Source organism: Oryctolagus cuniculus, chromosome X, assembly GCF_964237555.1.
Source record: "Oryctolagus cuniculus chromosome X, mOryCun1.1, whole genome shotgun sequence".
Classification (NCBI taxonomy): Eukaryota; Metazoa; Chordata; class Mammalia; order Lagomorpha; family Leporidae; genus Oryctolagus; species Oryctolagus cuniculus.
Window position 1 is genome coordinate 74,970,823 of NC_091453.1, and position 15,209 is coordinate 74,986,031.

Genomic DNA, 15,209 nt, shown 5'->3' on the forward strand with positions numbered 1-15,209 from the left:
AATTAGAGAGTTGAGGCCATTTATATCAAGGTGACTTTAACATTTAACATGATCATTTTAACAGTTAAGATGGAATTTATACCACCGATTTTTATGAGTTTGGAGCCCTATTACAAGTTCTTAGGCTGTACCCTTAGTGGTAAGTCTGTTTGACTGTATGCAGAACTATACTGCTTTACAGGTATAGACTACCCCCTCCATCTCTTAGTCCCCTCTTATTTTTAACCGGGATCTTTTTCCAATTGCTTTAAAATGCATGATTAACTATGTTACATAAATAGTTCAGCATATAGTATGAAGAAGAGAAAAGGGGAGAGGGAGTGGGAAAGGGGAGGGTTGTGGGTGGGAGGGACGTTATGGGGGGGAAGCCATTGTAATCCATAAGCTGTACTTTGGAAATTTATATTCATTAAATAAAAGTTTAAAAAAAAATAAAAAAAAGGAAAAAGAAAGAAAGAAAGAAAGAAAACAGAGAAAAAAACAAAACAAAGTAAAATAAAAAGGATATACAAAATAAAAAGTAACAATGATAAACTGACCCTCAACAGTCAGGTCAAGGACTATTCAAGTCATTGACTCTAAAAGTGATAATTTCGCATCTATAGCTTTCATTTTAAGAGGGCTATTAATTCTCCCAAATCAGGGAGTATATATGGTATTTGTCTCTTTGGGACTGGGTTATTTCACTAAGTATGAAGTTTTCCAGCTTACTTCATTTTGTTGCAAATGACCGGATTTGATCCTTTTTTACTGCTGTGTAGTATTCCATAGTGTACATATCCCACAATTTCTTTATCCAGATTTCGGTTGATGGGCATTTTGGTTGATTTCATTTCTTAGCTATTTGGAATTGAGCTGCAATAAACGTGGAGGTACAGATGGCTCTTTTGTTTACTGATTTCATTTCCCTTGGGTAAATTTCTAGGAGTGGGATGGCTGGGTCATATGGTAGGTCTATATTCATATTTATTAAGGTATCTTCACATTGTCTTCCATAGTAGCTTTACCAGTTTATATTACCACCAACAATGCATTAGGGTACCTTTTCCCCACATCCTTGCCAGCATTTGTTGTTGTTGATTTCTGTATGAAAGCCATTCTAACTGAGGTGAGGTGAAACCTCATTGTGGTTTTGATTTGCCTTTCCTGGTGGCTAGAGATTCTGAACATTTTTTCATGTGTCTATTGGACATTTAGATTTCCTCTTTTGAAAAATGCCTGTTAAGTCCTTGGCCCATCTCTTAACTGGGTTGTTTGTTTTGTTACTGTGGAGTTTCTTGATCTCTTTGTAGATTCTTGTTATTAATTCTTTAAAGGTTACGTAGTTTGCAAATAATTTCTCCCATTCTGTCGGTTGTCTCTTCATTTTCCTATTTCTTTTGCTGTACAGAAGCTTCTCAATTTGAGGTAATCTCATTTGTTCACTTTGGCTTTGACTCCCTGTGCCTCTGGGGTCTTTTCCAGGAACTCTTTTCCTGTGCCAATGTCTTGCAGGGTTTCCCCAATGTTCTTGATTAATTTGATGGTGTTGTGGTATAGATTCAGATCTTTAATCCATGTTGAGTGGATATTTGTGTAGGGTGTAATGTAGGGGTCTTGCTTCATAGATCTATATGTGGACATCCAGTTTTTCCAGCACCATTTGTTGAAGAGACTGTCCTTGCTCCAGGGATTGGTTTTAGCTCCTAAATCAAATCTAAGTTGGTTGTAGATGATTGGATTGATTTCCGGGGTTTCTATTCTGTTCCATTGGTCTATCCATCTATTTTTGGACCAGTACCAGGCTGATTTGATTATAAATGCCTTGTAATATGTCTTGAAGTCTGGTATTATGATGCCTCAATATGATGCTGGCCATAGGTTTGTCATAAATTGCTTTGATTGTGTTGAGGAATATTCCTTCTAAACCCCAATTTGCTTAGAGTTTTCATCATGAAAGGGTGTTGTATTTTTTCAAATGCTTTCTCTGTATCGATTGAGATAATCATATGGTTTTTGTTCCTCAGTTTGTTAATGTGATGTATTTCATTGATTGATTTTCAAATGTTGAACCATCCCTGTGTAACAGGGATAAATCCCACGTGGTCTGGGGAATGATCTTTCTGATGTCTAGTTCAATTCTATTGACCAGGATTTTATTGTGTATTTTTGCAGCTATGTTCATCATGGATATTGGTCTATAGTTTTCTTTCTCTGTTGTGTCTTTTCCAGGTTTAAGAATTAAGGTGATATTGGCTTCATAGAAAGAATTTGGGAGGATTGCCTCCCTTTCAATTGTTTTGAATAATTTTAGAAGAACTGGGGTTACTTCTTCTTTAAATGTCTGGTAGAATCCAGCATGAAGGCGTCTGGTCCTGGGCTCTTCTTTTTTGGAGGGCCTTTATTACTGATTCAATTTCTGTCTTGGTTATGAGTCTTTTTAGGTTTTCTTTCTCTTCATGTCTCAATTTAGGTAAATTGTATATGTCCAGTAATCTATCTATTTCTTCTAGGTTTCCCAGTTTATTGACATACAGCTCTTTGTAGTGGTTTTTGATGATTCTTTTTATTTCTGTGGTGTCTGTTGTTACATTTCCATTAAGATCTCTAATTTTATTGATTTGAGTCTTCTCTCTCCTTTTTTTTGGTTAGTTGGGCCAATGGTGTGTCAATTTGTTTGTTTGTTTTTTTTTTTTTCAAAAAAACAGCTCTTCGTTTTGCTGATCTTTTGTATTTTTTTTGGTTTCTATTTTGTTGATATCTTCTCTAATTTAATTATTTCTTTTCTTCCTCTACTGGTTTTGGGTTTGGTTTGCTTCTGTTTTTCTAGTTCTTTGAGGTGCATAGAGAGTTCATTTATTTGGTGCCTTTCCAGTTTCTTGATGTAGGCATCTATTGCTATAAACTTTCCTCTTAGCACTGCCTTTGCTGTATCTCACAAATTTTGGTAAGTTGTATTGTCATTTTCACTTGTTTACAGAAATTTTTTGATTTCTCCTTTGATTTCTTCTATGACCCACTGCTCATTCAGAAACATGTTGTGCATTCTCCATGTGTTTGCATATGATGCAGAGATTCTTGAGTTGTAGATTTCTAGCTTCATTGCCTTGTTGTCTGAGAAAATGCATGATATGATGTCAATTTTTTTGAATTTGCTGAGACTCACTTTATGGCCTAGCATATGGACAATCCTAGAGAAAGTTCCATGCACTGGGGAGAAATATGTGTACTCTGTGTGTGTGTGGTGGAAGGCTCTGTAGATATCTGCTAGGTCTATTTGGTTTATAGTGTCAATTAGCTCTGTTGTTTCCTTGTTGATTTTCTGTCTGGTTGATCTGTGCATTGCTGAAAGTGGGGTATTGAAGTCCCCTGTTACTATTGTATTTGAATATATATCTCCCTTTATATCCCTTAATAATTCTTTCAAATAGCCTGGCTTCTTGTAATTAGGTGCATATAGATTTATAATAGTCACATATTTGTGTTGAACTGATCCTTTAATCATTACATAGTATCCTTCATTGTCTTTTTAATAGCTTTTGTGTTAAAGTTTATTTTGTCTGATATTAGGATGGCCATACCAGCTCTTTTTTGGTTTCTGTTAGCATGGATTATCATTTTTCCATCCTTTCACTTACAGTCTGCATGCCTCTGAATTTCTTTTCTGGTTGTGTCTGTTGGGAGTTCTGTTTTTTGTAGTTGGATGTTTCTTTTGATCTGCCTGTTGTATAAGTTTTCTGATATAATTTCATTAAGAAGGCCTTCTAATCTGTTCTCTCTTTCCACACCTTCCAGATCTCCTATGATTTGTACGTTCAATCGCTTGATAGACTCTTGTGAATCTCCAACCGTGATTTTTTAATTTTCTAATTTCTTTTCCTTGTGTTTGGTCTGACTGTATTATTCCTGGCTGTTTGTCTTCTAGTTCTGATATTCACTCTTCTATTTTATTTGTTCAATTTCTGAGAGATCCCATGGCATTTTTTGCTTGGTCAATTGAATTTTTCATTTCTAGTATTTCATTTTTTAATTTATTTGACAGGTAGAGTTATAGATACTGAGAGAGAGAGAGAGAGACAGAGACAGAGACAGAGACAGAGAGAAAGGTCTTCCTTCCATTGGTTCACTCCCCAGATGGCCGCTACGGCCAGTGCTGTGCTGATCTGAAGCCAGGAGCCAGGTGCTTCTTCCTGGTCTCCCATGCAGGTGCAGGGGCACAAGTACTTGGGCCATTCTCCACTGTCCTCCTGGGCCACAGCAGAGAGCTGGACTGGAAGAGGAGCAACCAGGATTAGAACTCGGCACCCATATGGGATGCTGGCGCCACAGGCAGAGGATTGACCAAGTGAGCCATGGCGCTGGCCCCTCCAGTATTTCATTTTGGCTTCTCTTTAGAATCTCAATTTCTTGGGAGTGCCTTTCATTCAGATCTGAATATGTTTCTGATTGCTTCTAAGTAATCTGATTATTAATTTTCTGAATTCTTTCTCTGGTGTGACTTCAATTTCTTCTTCTTCAGCCTCCATTATTGAGGATTTAGATTGCTCCATTGGCGAATTCATAGATTCTTCCTTATTCTTATTCAGAATTTTTCCTTTTTTCTTTGTCATTTCTGTTTGGTTTGTGATTGGTTTTATTTATAAATTAATTTCCCTCTGCTATTAGCTGCTATGTGTCTGTGCTGGTTGGGAGTGGACGCAAGAAGTTCCACTTCCTGGAGCATTGCTTATTTCTGGGTACTTAAGGAGGCAGGTACCTGGGCTTTGATGTACTAAGCCCCATCTATGAGGGCTGGTCTCCCTGCTCCTTTGTTCGCCAAAATGAGCTTGTGCTTTTGCTGTTCAGTTTTATTTGTTGCTTTGCATCTTGGAGGGAAGTCACTTTGCATTGTTTTGATCCTTGTTCCCGGGTGGGGTGTGTTGTGAGGTGGCCCCTGTAACTGATGGGTTTGTGTGTGGGAGGCAAAAGCGGCAGCCCGCTGCCTACATTCAAATATTTAAATAATCAATATGGCCTCTCCCCACCGTTGCAGCTCCAGTTGGGGGCAGAGGGAAGACACTGAGGGATTGTGGCGTGTGCAGCTTCTCTGCACCCCACCCCCCAATTTCTCCTTCTTCCTACTTAGATCTCTGAGCGCGTTCACCAAATTTCCCCACTCATACATGTCTGCATCTCTGTGGGCTCACAACCTCTCACCTGGTTCACTGAGGGAGCAGTGGCTGTCTCCTTACTGGGTCTCCACGCCATTCCCTTTCTGCACTTCAGGGACTTCTCTGATTTCCCAGACAATCACTGGTGAAGTCCTGGGCCACTCCACATGAGCTTTTCATGGTTGCACTGCCTGCTTGTATCCCCTCTACTCATTGATTATCAATTTTTCCCTGTGCAACTCAGAATATCCCACTGCTATACCACCATATTGCTCACTACCCAACAGTGTCTTTTCTTATAAAGATGTTTAAGCTTTCTTTTCTTTTTTTTATTTAATAAATGTGAATTTACAAAGTGCAACTTTTGTATTGTTGTGGCTCCCCCCCCAACCTCCCTCCCTCCCGCGGCCTTCCCCTCTCCCACTCCCTCCCCCATCCTGCCCTTCATTGAGTTTCATTTTCAATCACCTTCATATACAGAAGATCAATTTAGTATACACTAAGCAAGGATTTCAACAGGCTGCCCTCACACAATCGCACAAGGTATAGGGTATTGTTCGACTAGTAGTGTTGTTTTTAAGTTTCATAGTAAAACACATTAAGGACAGAGATCCTACATGGGGAACATGTACCCAGTGACTCCCGTTGTTGGTTAACAATTGGCACTCTTATTTATGATGTCAGCAATCACCCGAGACTCTTGCTATGAGCTGTCTAGGCTATGGAAGCCCCTTCAGTTCACCAACTCTGAACTTGTTTAGTCAAGGCCATATCACAGTGGAGGTTCCTTCCTCCCTTCAGAGAAAGGTGCCTCCCTCCTTGATGGCCTGTTCCTTCTGCTGGGGTCTTGTTCACCAGGATCTTTCATTTAGATTGTTTTTTTGCCACCGTGTCATGGCTTCCCATGCCTGTGAGACTCTCATGGACCTTTTATAAGCTTTATTTTCACATTTAGACAGAATTCCACCCCCCAGCATTTAACTGGCATTGTTTAAAGAATAGTTCATCATTTCCACATAATATGTAATGCAATTTTAATTATGTGTTATGTTTGTGTGAGTCTTTGCTTTTTAAAAGATTTATGTTTTCTTATTTGAAAGTCAAGAGATATTTTGAGAGGGAGAGAGAGAGGGAGAGGGAGAGGGAGAGTGAGAGGAGAGAGAGAGAGAGAGATCTTTCATCCACTGTTTCACTCCCCAGATGGCCACATGGTAAAGTCGAAGCCAGGAGCCAGGAGCTTCTTCTGGGCCTTCCATGTGGGTCACAAGGGCCCAAACACTTGGGACATTTTCTGCTGCTTTTCTCATGCCATTAGCGGGGAGCTGGATTGGAAGTGGAGCAGCTGGGACACAAATTTGCACCCATATGTGATGGCAGTATTGCAATTGACAGCTTTATGTGCAATGCTGTAATGCTGGCCCCTGATTTTGAAGTTCTTTTTTTTGCTAGCTCGGAATATTTGTCCTTGCATCATGACTACCCTCATGATTGAGCTCATGCTATAGTAAAGTCTGTAAACCTAGTTCCCTCTTATTTGCATTTCTTCATTATGTCCTGTCTCTTTTTAGCTATTTGCCCATTTTGTGGATTTTAAAATCACTTTGTAAAATCCCCCTAAAAGTCTTGATGAGATTAAAAAATATTAAAACTTATAAGATTACCACAGCACAGAAAACAAAAGCAAAAATGGACAAATGAGACTTCATCAAACTTAGCTTTTGTGAATATAACAATAGATTGAAGAGATAACATACAGAATTTGAGAAAATATTTGTATGATATACATCTGATAAGAGGTTAATATCTAGAATATATGAGAAACTCAGACAATTGAATAGCAAAAATACCAAACCAGAAACAAACAACCCAATTTTACAAATGGGCAGTAGATCTAAACAGACATTTCTCAATGGAAGACATACAAATGGCCAACAGGTACATGAAAAAGATGCTCAACATCACTAATCATCAGGGAAATGCAAATCAAACCCACACAAAGGAAATCCACAATGAGGTATCTCTTTACTCCAGTTAGATTGGTTACTACCAAATAGATAAAAGATAACAAGTGTTGGTGAGGATGTAGATAAAAGGAAACTCTTGCATTCTGTTGATGAGAATGTAAATTGGCACAGCCGTTGTGGAAAACAGTATGGAAGTTCCTATAAAGTCTATAATTAGATCTACCATATATTCCAGCAATCCCATTAGTGGGTATATATTCAGGGGGAATCAAATCAGTCTGTTGAAGAAGAAAGTCACTTCCATATTTCTTATGGTACTATACACAATAGCCAAGAAATGGAAGCAACCTAAGTTTCCATCCACTCATGAATAAAGAAAATGTGGTACATATACACAACAGAATACCACTCAGTCATAAAATAGGATGAAACTTTGTCATTTGCAACAACATGGATGTAACTGCAGATTATCATGTAAGTGAAATAAATCAAGCACTGAAAGACAAATGTAACATGATCTGACTCATACGTGGAGTCTGAAAAAAGATGATCTCATGGAAGTTAAAAGTATAATAGTGGGGACTGGTGCTGTGGTGCAGCAGGTTAACGCCCTGGCCTGCGGTGCCGGCATCCCATATGGGAAACTAAGTGTTTCTCTTTGGATGCATGGCTGAGGTTTTACATATTATAGAACTTAAATTATTAAGTATACATAATGAATTGCCTCACCAGAATCCACACTTTCATATTGGCTGTTGTAACACACTTAGATAGGGAGAGCATGGCGTATTTATGTTACCATCCTAGCATTTTCTCCTGGATTGTCTGGTATTCCCACAGCAAATTTTGAATCTTCCTAGCTTTGCTAAAGTCTCTTACTCCATTCCCACATTACAAGAATATTAAACAGTGATAGAATTTGAAGCAAAAATTTAGTAAAATAGAAACCTCCAGATTTATCTCCTGGGTCTTATTAAAAGGAAGATAGCAGGTGTTGTTGCTATAGCACTCAAAGGCTGTGGTGCTTTGAATTGCAGCTACATTACATGAGGCTGAAGACTCACTAGACCTCTGATTTAACCATCAATGCATTGTACAGAACATATATTATCAGATCAGAATGTCCTCAAAATCTGAATATGAATGAAATCTTGGAGGAATGAATATACTTATTAGGCTTATTTGAAAGGCCTTAGAAATAAATTAAACCCAATTTAACTTGTAATGAAAATGAAGAAACTAAAGAATCACATTACCATAGGACTCCAGAATGAAACCAGTCTTTTTTGTTTTTATTACATTTGGTCCCCATCTTTGATGGATGGTTTTAAAGTGGAACAGAGACCATTAACCAGATGCAAACAAATGGTATGATCACATTTCAAAATCTAAAACTTTCACAGCTGCCACTGATTCACATCTAAGTCCTAAATAATTCCATATATTGCTTGGGAATGTAGAAAGTTCAGGGGAAGGAATTATTTCCCCTGGAAGGATGCTCTGTTTGCATAATAACTGTATTAGATTCTAGAGTTTTTAGGGAGCAGTGAATATTGTGACTTTCTGGTAGTCAGATTTGGGACACTTTGCTACCTCAAGCAACAATCTTCTTGGGCTTCCTCTTATATCACTGAAAGAGAATCATTATTATCTGTAATTTGAATGTAGACAAAGAAATTATGTTCTAAGTCATTTGAGAATTCTTAGGGGGCAAGAACATGTAAGCCTTTTTAAGAAAATTTATTTATTTATTTGAAAGTCAGAGTTACAGGAGAGAGAGATTGCTCTTCCATCTGCTGGTTTACTCCCCAAGTGGCTGCAATGGCCATGGGTGCACGGGCCCAAGCACTTGGGCCATCTTCTGCTGGTTTCCCACGTGCATTAACAGGGAGATGGATAGGAAATGGGGTAACCAGGATTTGAACTGGTGCCCATATGGGATGCCAGAGCCACAGTTGGAGGCTTTACCTGCTATGCCACAGTGCTGCTCCCCATGTAAGCTTTCTTTAGGAGATGACCTTGAGAAGATAATTTCAGGTTCTAACTTGCCTAAGTTGCAATCTAAAATGTTATATTTATCCACAACGGCAACTGGCAGCCATCAAGTTGCAAAAGTAGTATATTGCCACATTTTGTTAAGTTTCAAAAGTGCAATTTTGCATTTGGTTTCCCATAGGAAAAATGTCATGTTTTATAAGGTTGAAAGTAGGCCCACAAAAACTAGAATGTGGCTGAAATATTGTTGCATTTATGATTTTAAATCTTTTACCTTTAAGCTTTAGAGTGTATATTTAAACATTACACATTAACTTGAAAGTATATCAAAGCCCAGGAACCTAATCAACCTGGCCCACCCTTAGGAAACTCAGATGAGGCTTTGGAATTGCTTAATCTCCCAAACACATCACTAGATATCTGTCAGCAATAGGGGAAATGGGGTTCCCTGAACTCCAAGGGGCAGTAACAGTCTGGGTACTTAAGTTTCTACCTTTCCACCTCTTAGGAGTCAAAATGTACTTGTCATTAAGTGAAAGGGAAAGAATAAGGTGGGCACTGAAGTATGTGGATAAGTACCACATATCAATTAGCCACTCCAGTAGCCAGGTGCAGTCCTTGGTAACAGCAACTGAGAACAGAGGAAATGTTCTCTTTCAATTAGCTATGCTGTAAAGTGAGATCTCTCACAAAGCTTCTGTAACCGTAATCTTGCCCAGCTGATGGTTGGGAAGAGTTGCAGGCATACCATTCGACAAAATCAAGACTGAGGAACTCTATTAGTCCAATAGCCTAGGTGTTTCAACAGATAAATTATAAGGAAAAGAGGAATGCATGGAGAATTTATATATTAAAAGAGACTTAAAAGACATCTTATTTTTTAAAATGGTTAAGACTAAAATGCAGTATCTACGGATGCACAGTTGGGTGATAAAACTACTTTTTCAAAATGCCAAGGGATTGATTACCCTGTCTGGATGGTGGTGCTGTATGGGTAAAGAGAAGGGGCTTGTAGTCTAGACAGTAAACATAGAAGGGGATTCTAGAGTGATCCAAAAAGATCTGTTTCTTTTCATTTAAAAAAATGATACATTTGTTTGAAAGGCAGAGCAATAGTGAGAGCAATAGCTAGGTCAAGTGAGAGAGATTGATTTTCCATAGCTGATTCACTTCCTAAAAGCCTGTAACAACCAGGCCTAGGCTGGGCTAATGCCTGGAGCCTGGAAGTCCCCCACAGGGGTGGGAAGGGTCTACAGGTCACCCACATCAGGGAGGCAAGGGCTAAACTATTTGGATCATCTTCTGCTGCATTCCAAGGCACATAGACAGGGAACTGGATCGGAAGCAGAGCAGCCAAGACTTGAACTGACACTCCAATATGGGATGCTTGGGTTGACCTGACAGCTTAATCCATTGTGCCACAATTTTGGTGTGCCACTGGTGTATGATTTCATTAAGCCATATACCTTTGTGGTTTTCCTTCTCTGGTTTCACTTTATAATAAAAAAAAACCATAGAAGAGCATATTCACAGAAAATAGAAGAGCATATTCATGGAATCAAAGCAGCTACTGGAGACTGAAATGGTTGCTGGAGCTGTTAAAGGGAGAGGAAAAAACATGGCCATCAGAGCATGGCTAGAATGGACTAGGAGAAAGAACAAATGGCTAGGAAATCACAGTAATGACAGAGGAAGGGGAGATAATCTTGGTTTGGAGAGAATTTTGATCATTTGTCAAATAGCTTGCAGCAGAATTCTAGGCTGATCCTATATTCATCACTTAAAGAACATAGGAGGAATCCTCAAAAAGTTCACAAAACATGTATGTTTTGATAGAGCTGTACAATGAGGTATCATCTCATTCCAATTAGAAAAGCTATTAACAAAAAGTCAAAAAATAATAAATGCTGGTGAGGATTGCATTAAAGGAACCTAATACACTGTTGGTGGGAATGAAAATTAGTACAGCCATTATGAAAAACAGTATGGAGATTCTTCAAGAAACTGAAAATAGGGCATGGCATTGTGGCACAGCAGATTAAGCTTACACTTGCAGTGCCAGCATCCCATGTTAGAGCACTGGTTCAAGTCCCAGGTGCTCTGCTTCTGATTTAACTCTCTGCTTATGTGCCTGGGAAAGCAGTGGAAGATGGCCCCCGTACTTGGACTCCTGTCACCCACATGGAAGATCTGGATAGAGTTCCAGGCTCCAGGCTGTGGCCTGGCCCAGCCTGGGACATTGAGGACATTTGGGGAGTGAACCAGCAGGTGGAAGATCTTTTTCTCTTCCTCCTCTGTCACTTAGTCTTTATAATAAATACAATAAAAATCTTTTTTTGAAAAACCCCTAAAAGTAGATATAAAACATGACCCAGCTATTCCATTCCTGGGAGTATATCCAAGAGAAATGAAGTCAGCATATGAAAGAGATATATGCACTCCCATATTTATTGCAGCACTATTCACAGGAGCCAAGACATAGAATCAACCTAAATATCCATCTATGCATGGATGGATAAAGAAAACACAGTAAATGTATACAATAGAATATTACTCAGCCATACAAAGAATAAAATGTTCAACAAAATTTGTTGACATTTGCAACAAAATGGATGGAATTGGGGATCATTATGGTAAAGAAATAAGCCACACACAAAGACAAATAGCATGTGCTTTTCTCTCATAGGTGGAACTTGTTATGGTAAAAAATGTGCGGATACCATATTATTCAATATATAGATATTTGTAAATATTGTCATCACTGAATTATACCCCTTTTATAATAAAAGGCTATGTATACATTTCAAAATATTTTTGCACCCAAATTAACTTATCTTTTAATTGTATTTCTCCATGAACTTTTTGAAGGGCTCTCATAGAACCAGGAAGGATCCTTGTGGAGTTTCTGCCCCAAATGTGATCTGCAGCTAGAAACAAGTGCTTCAGATGCTTTTCTTGTTCATTTCAAAGCCAGAATAATGTCACCCATCTACTTCAAGATGTTATGAATGAACAAGATATGGTATGATATTTAATAAAAATCTTATCAGTATGGGTCAAATTGATACAAGATTTCAGTTCATGAAGCACCAGATAAGATGGCAAGAAATTAAAAACAGGTAGTATAGGAGTAGGCAAGGCACAAGGGGGAAGTAGGTGGTCAGCAAAAGGAAATGGGAGCCCAGAAGTTGTATTGAGATTTAATGTCAGGGCTCTAGTCTTGTAAGAGCAAAACCAAGCCCCTGTTTCAGAGTAACTGAGGCAACAAGCAAATTAACTAGATAGGAATTTAGCCATGGGGATGGTAGACAACCAATAATTGTATCTTGATTGAAGACACACTTTTATAGCATGGTCAGCAGCTAGGCTGACCTTATACAGTCATCTGAAGTTTTAGAAAAACAGATACATTAATTTCTCTTTAATGTATTAACAGGATTTGTAGCAGAGCTTGGGGCAGACTGAGTCTTCAGGAGTGGGCTTGGGCATAGGTCGCCCCAGTTGTGGGAATTGTTTTGCTGTTTGGTTCTTTAAACAAAGAAAACTATTTTCATGGTTATCAGTTTTTGAGATATGATTAGTTTCAGGTTTGCTTTTTTAAGGCAAGAATCCCTTATGGATGGTGGTGTTTACCCCTTATTGCATCACACCAGGAGGCCTATAAAGTGCATGGATGTCTTCCTTTTCATAATGTTAAGATTGATCAATGAGATTCAGCTGGTATCAGCCTGATTCCTGCATTAATCATTTAATCACATGAGTTTTACCTCCACTGATGGTTATTACCTAGATCTATTATTTCATTAGGGGTTGGAGGTTTGGTGATTTTCCAGTTCTGTCATTTCTTCTGCATTTATTAGCTAGAATTCTTCTACAAAAAGGAAATTCCTTGTATGTGGCTATCCTGAAATACAGTTCTTTTTTATGTTCTTTTTTAAAAATTTAATATTATTTTTAAATTTATTTTTAAGGAATACAAATTTCATAATAACACTTTAGGAATATAGTTATTCTTCCCACCATACCAGCCCTCCCACCTACACTCCCACCACTCCTCCTACTCCCTCTCCCCTTGTCAGTCCCATTCTCCTTTAAGATTCATTTTCAATTAACTTTATACACAGAAGACCAACTCTATACAACGTAAAGATTTCAACAATTTGTACACACATTCACAAAACTGATTGAGAACTAGCTTTACAATTAACTCTCATAAAACAAGTCACTGAGAACAGAGGTCCTGCATGGGGAGTTAGTGCACAGTGACTCCTGCTGTTAATTTAGCAATTAACACTCTTATGTGTGACATCAGTGACCACCTGAGGCTCTTTACATGAGCTGCCTAAACTATGGAAGCCTTTTGATTCCACAAATCCGTCAGTATTAGGACGAAGCCATAAGCAAAGTGGAAGTTTTCTCCTCCCTTTGGAGAAAAGTACATCCTTCTTTGATGGCCACTTCTTTTTTTTTTTTTTTTTTTTTTTTTTTTTTTTTTTTTGACAGGCAGAGTGGACAGTGAGAGAGAGAGACAGAGAGAGAAAGGTCTTCCTTTGCCGCTGGTTCACCCTCCAATGGCCGCCGCTGCAGCCGGCGCACCGCGCTGATCCTGGCAGGAGCCAGGAGCCAGGTGCTTTTCCTGGTCTCCCATGGGGTGCAGGGCCCAAGCACCTGGGCCATCCTCCACTGCACTCCCTGGCCATAGCAGAGAGCTGGCCTGGAAGAGGGGCAACCGGGACAGAATCCGGCGCCCCAACCGGGACTAGAACCCGATGTGCCGGCGCCGCAAGGTGGAGGATTAGCCTATTGAGCCACGGCGCCGGCTTATGATGGCCACTTCTTTCTGCTGAGGTCTCACTCACAGCGATCCTTCATGTAGAACAGTTTTTTACCACAGTGTCTTGGCTTTCTAGCCTGAAATGCTTGAACGGGTTTTTCAGCCAGACCAGGAAGTATTAAGTGCTGTTTCTGAGGTCAGAGTGTTATGTAAAGCGATTGCCATTCTATGAATCCGCTCTGTGCATTGCTTTCCATGTTGGAGCATTCTCTCCTTTTTAATTCTATCTATTATTACCAGACACTTGATCTTATTTATATAATCACTTTAACACTTAATCCCATCTATATGCTCATTTTAACAATTAATATGATCACTTTAACAATTAAGATGGCATTTTTACCACCAAGCTTAATGGGATTTGAAGTCCCATGGCAAGTTTTTAAACTGTACCCTTAGAAGTAAGTCCTTAGGAATGTATGCCCAACTATACAGCTTTACAGTTACAAATATCCTCCTCCCTCTCTTATTACCAGTCTTATTTTTTTAAGATTTATTTTATTTATTTGAAAGAGTTACAGAGAGAGATAGACACAGAGAGAGAAAGGTCTTCCATCTGCTGGTTCACTCCCCAGATGACTGCAATGGCTGGAACTGCGCTGATCTGAAGCCAGGAGCCAGGAGCTTCTTCTGGTCTCCCATGCAGGTGCAGGGGCCCAAAGACTTGGGCCATCTTCTACTGCTATCACAGGGCATAGCAGAGAGCTGGATTGGAAGAGGAGCAGCCGGGACTAGAACCGGTGCCCATATGGGATGCTGGTGCTTCACGTCAGGGCTTTAACCCACTGTGCCACTGCACTGGCCCCCACTCTTATTTTTTACTGAAATCTATTTTCACTTGAATTTATACACATATGATTAACTCTGTGTTAAGAGTTCAACAAATAGTATGAAGAAAAAAAAAAACCCAAAAAAACCCCAAAAATGAAACTGTTCCTCAACAGTCAAGACAAGGACAGCTCAAGTCATCCTTTCTTGAAATGTCAATTTCACTTCTACAGATTTTGTTTTAGGTGCTCTATTTGTTTTCACAGATCAGGTAGAGCATATGGTATTTGTCTCTCTGGGACTAGCATATTACACTAAGTATTATATTTTCCAGATTCATCCATTTTGTTGCAAATGACCAGATTTCATTTTTTAACCGTGGTGTAGTATTCTGTAGTGTACGTACCCCATAATATCTTTATCCAGTCTTCAGTTGATGGGCATTTAGGGTGATTCCATGTCTTAGCTACTGGGAATTGAGCTGCAATAAACGTGGAGGTGCAGTTAACTTTTTTTGTT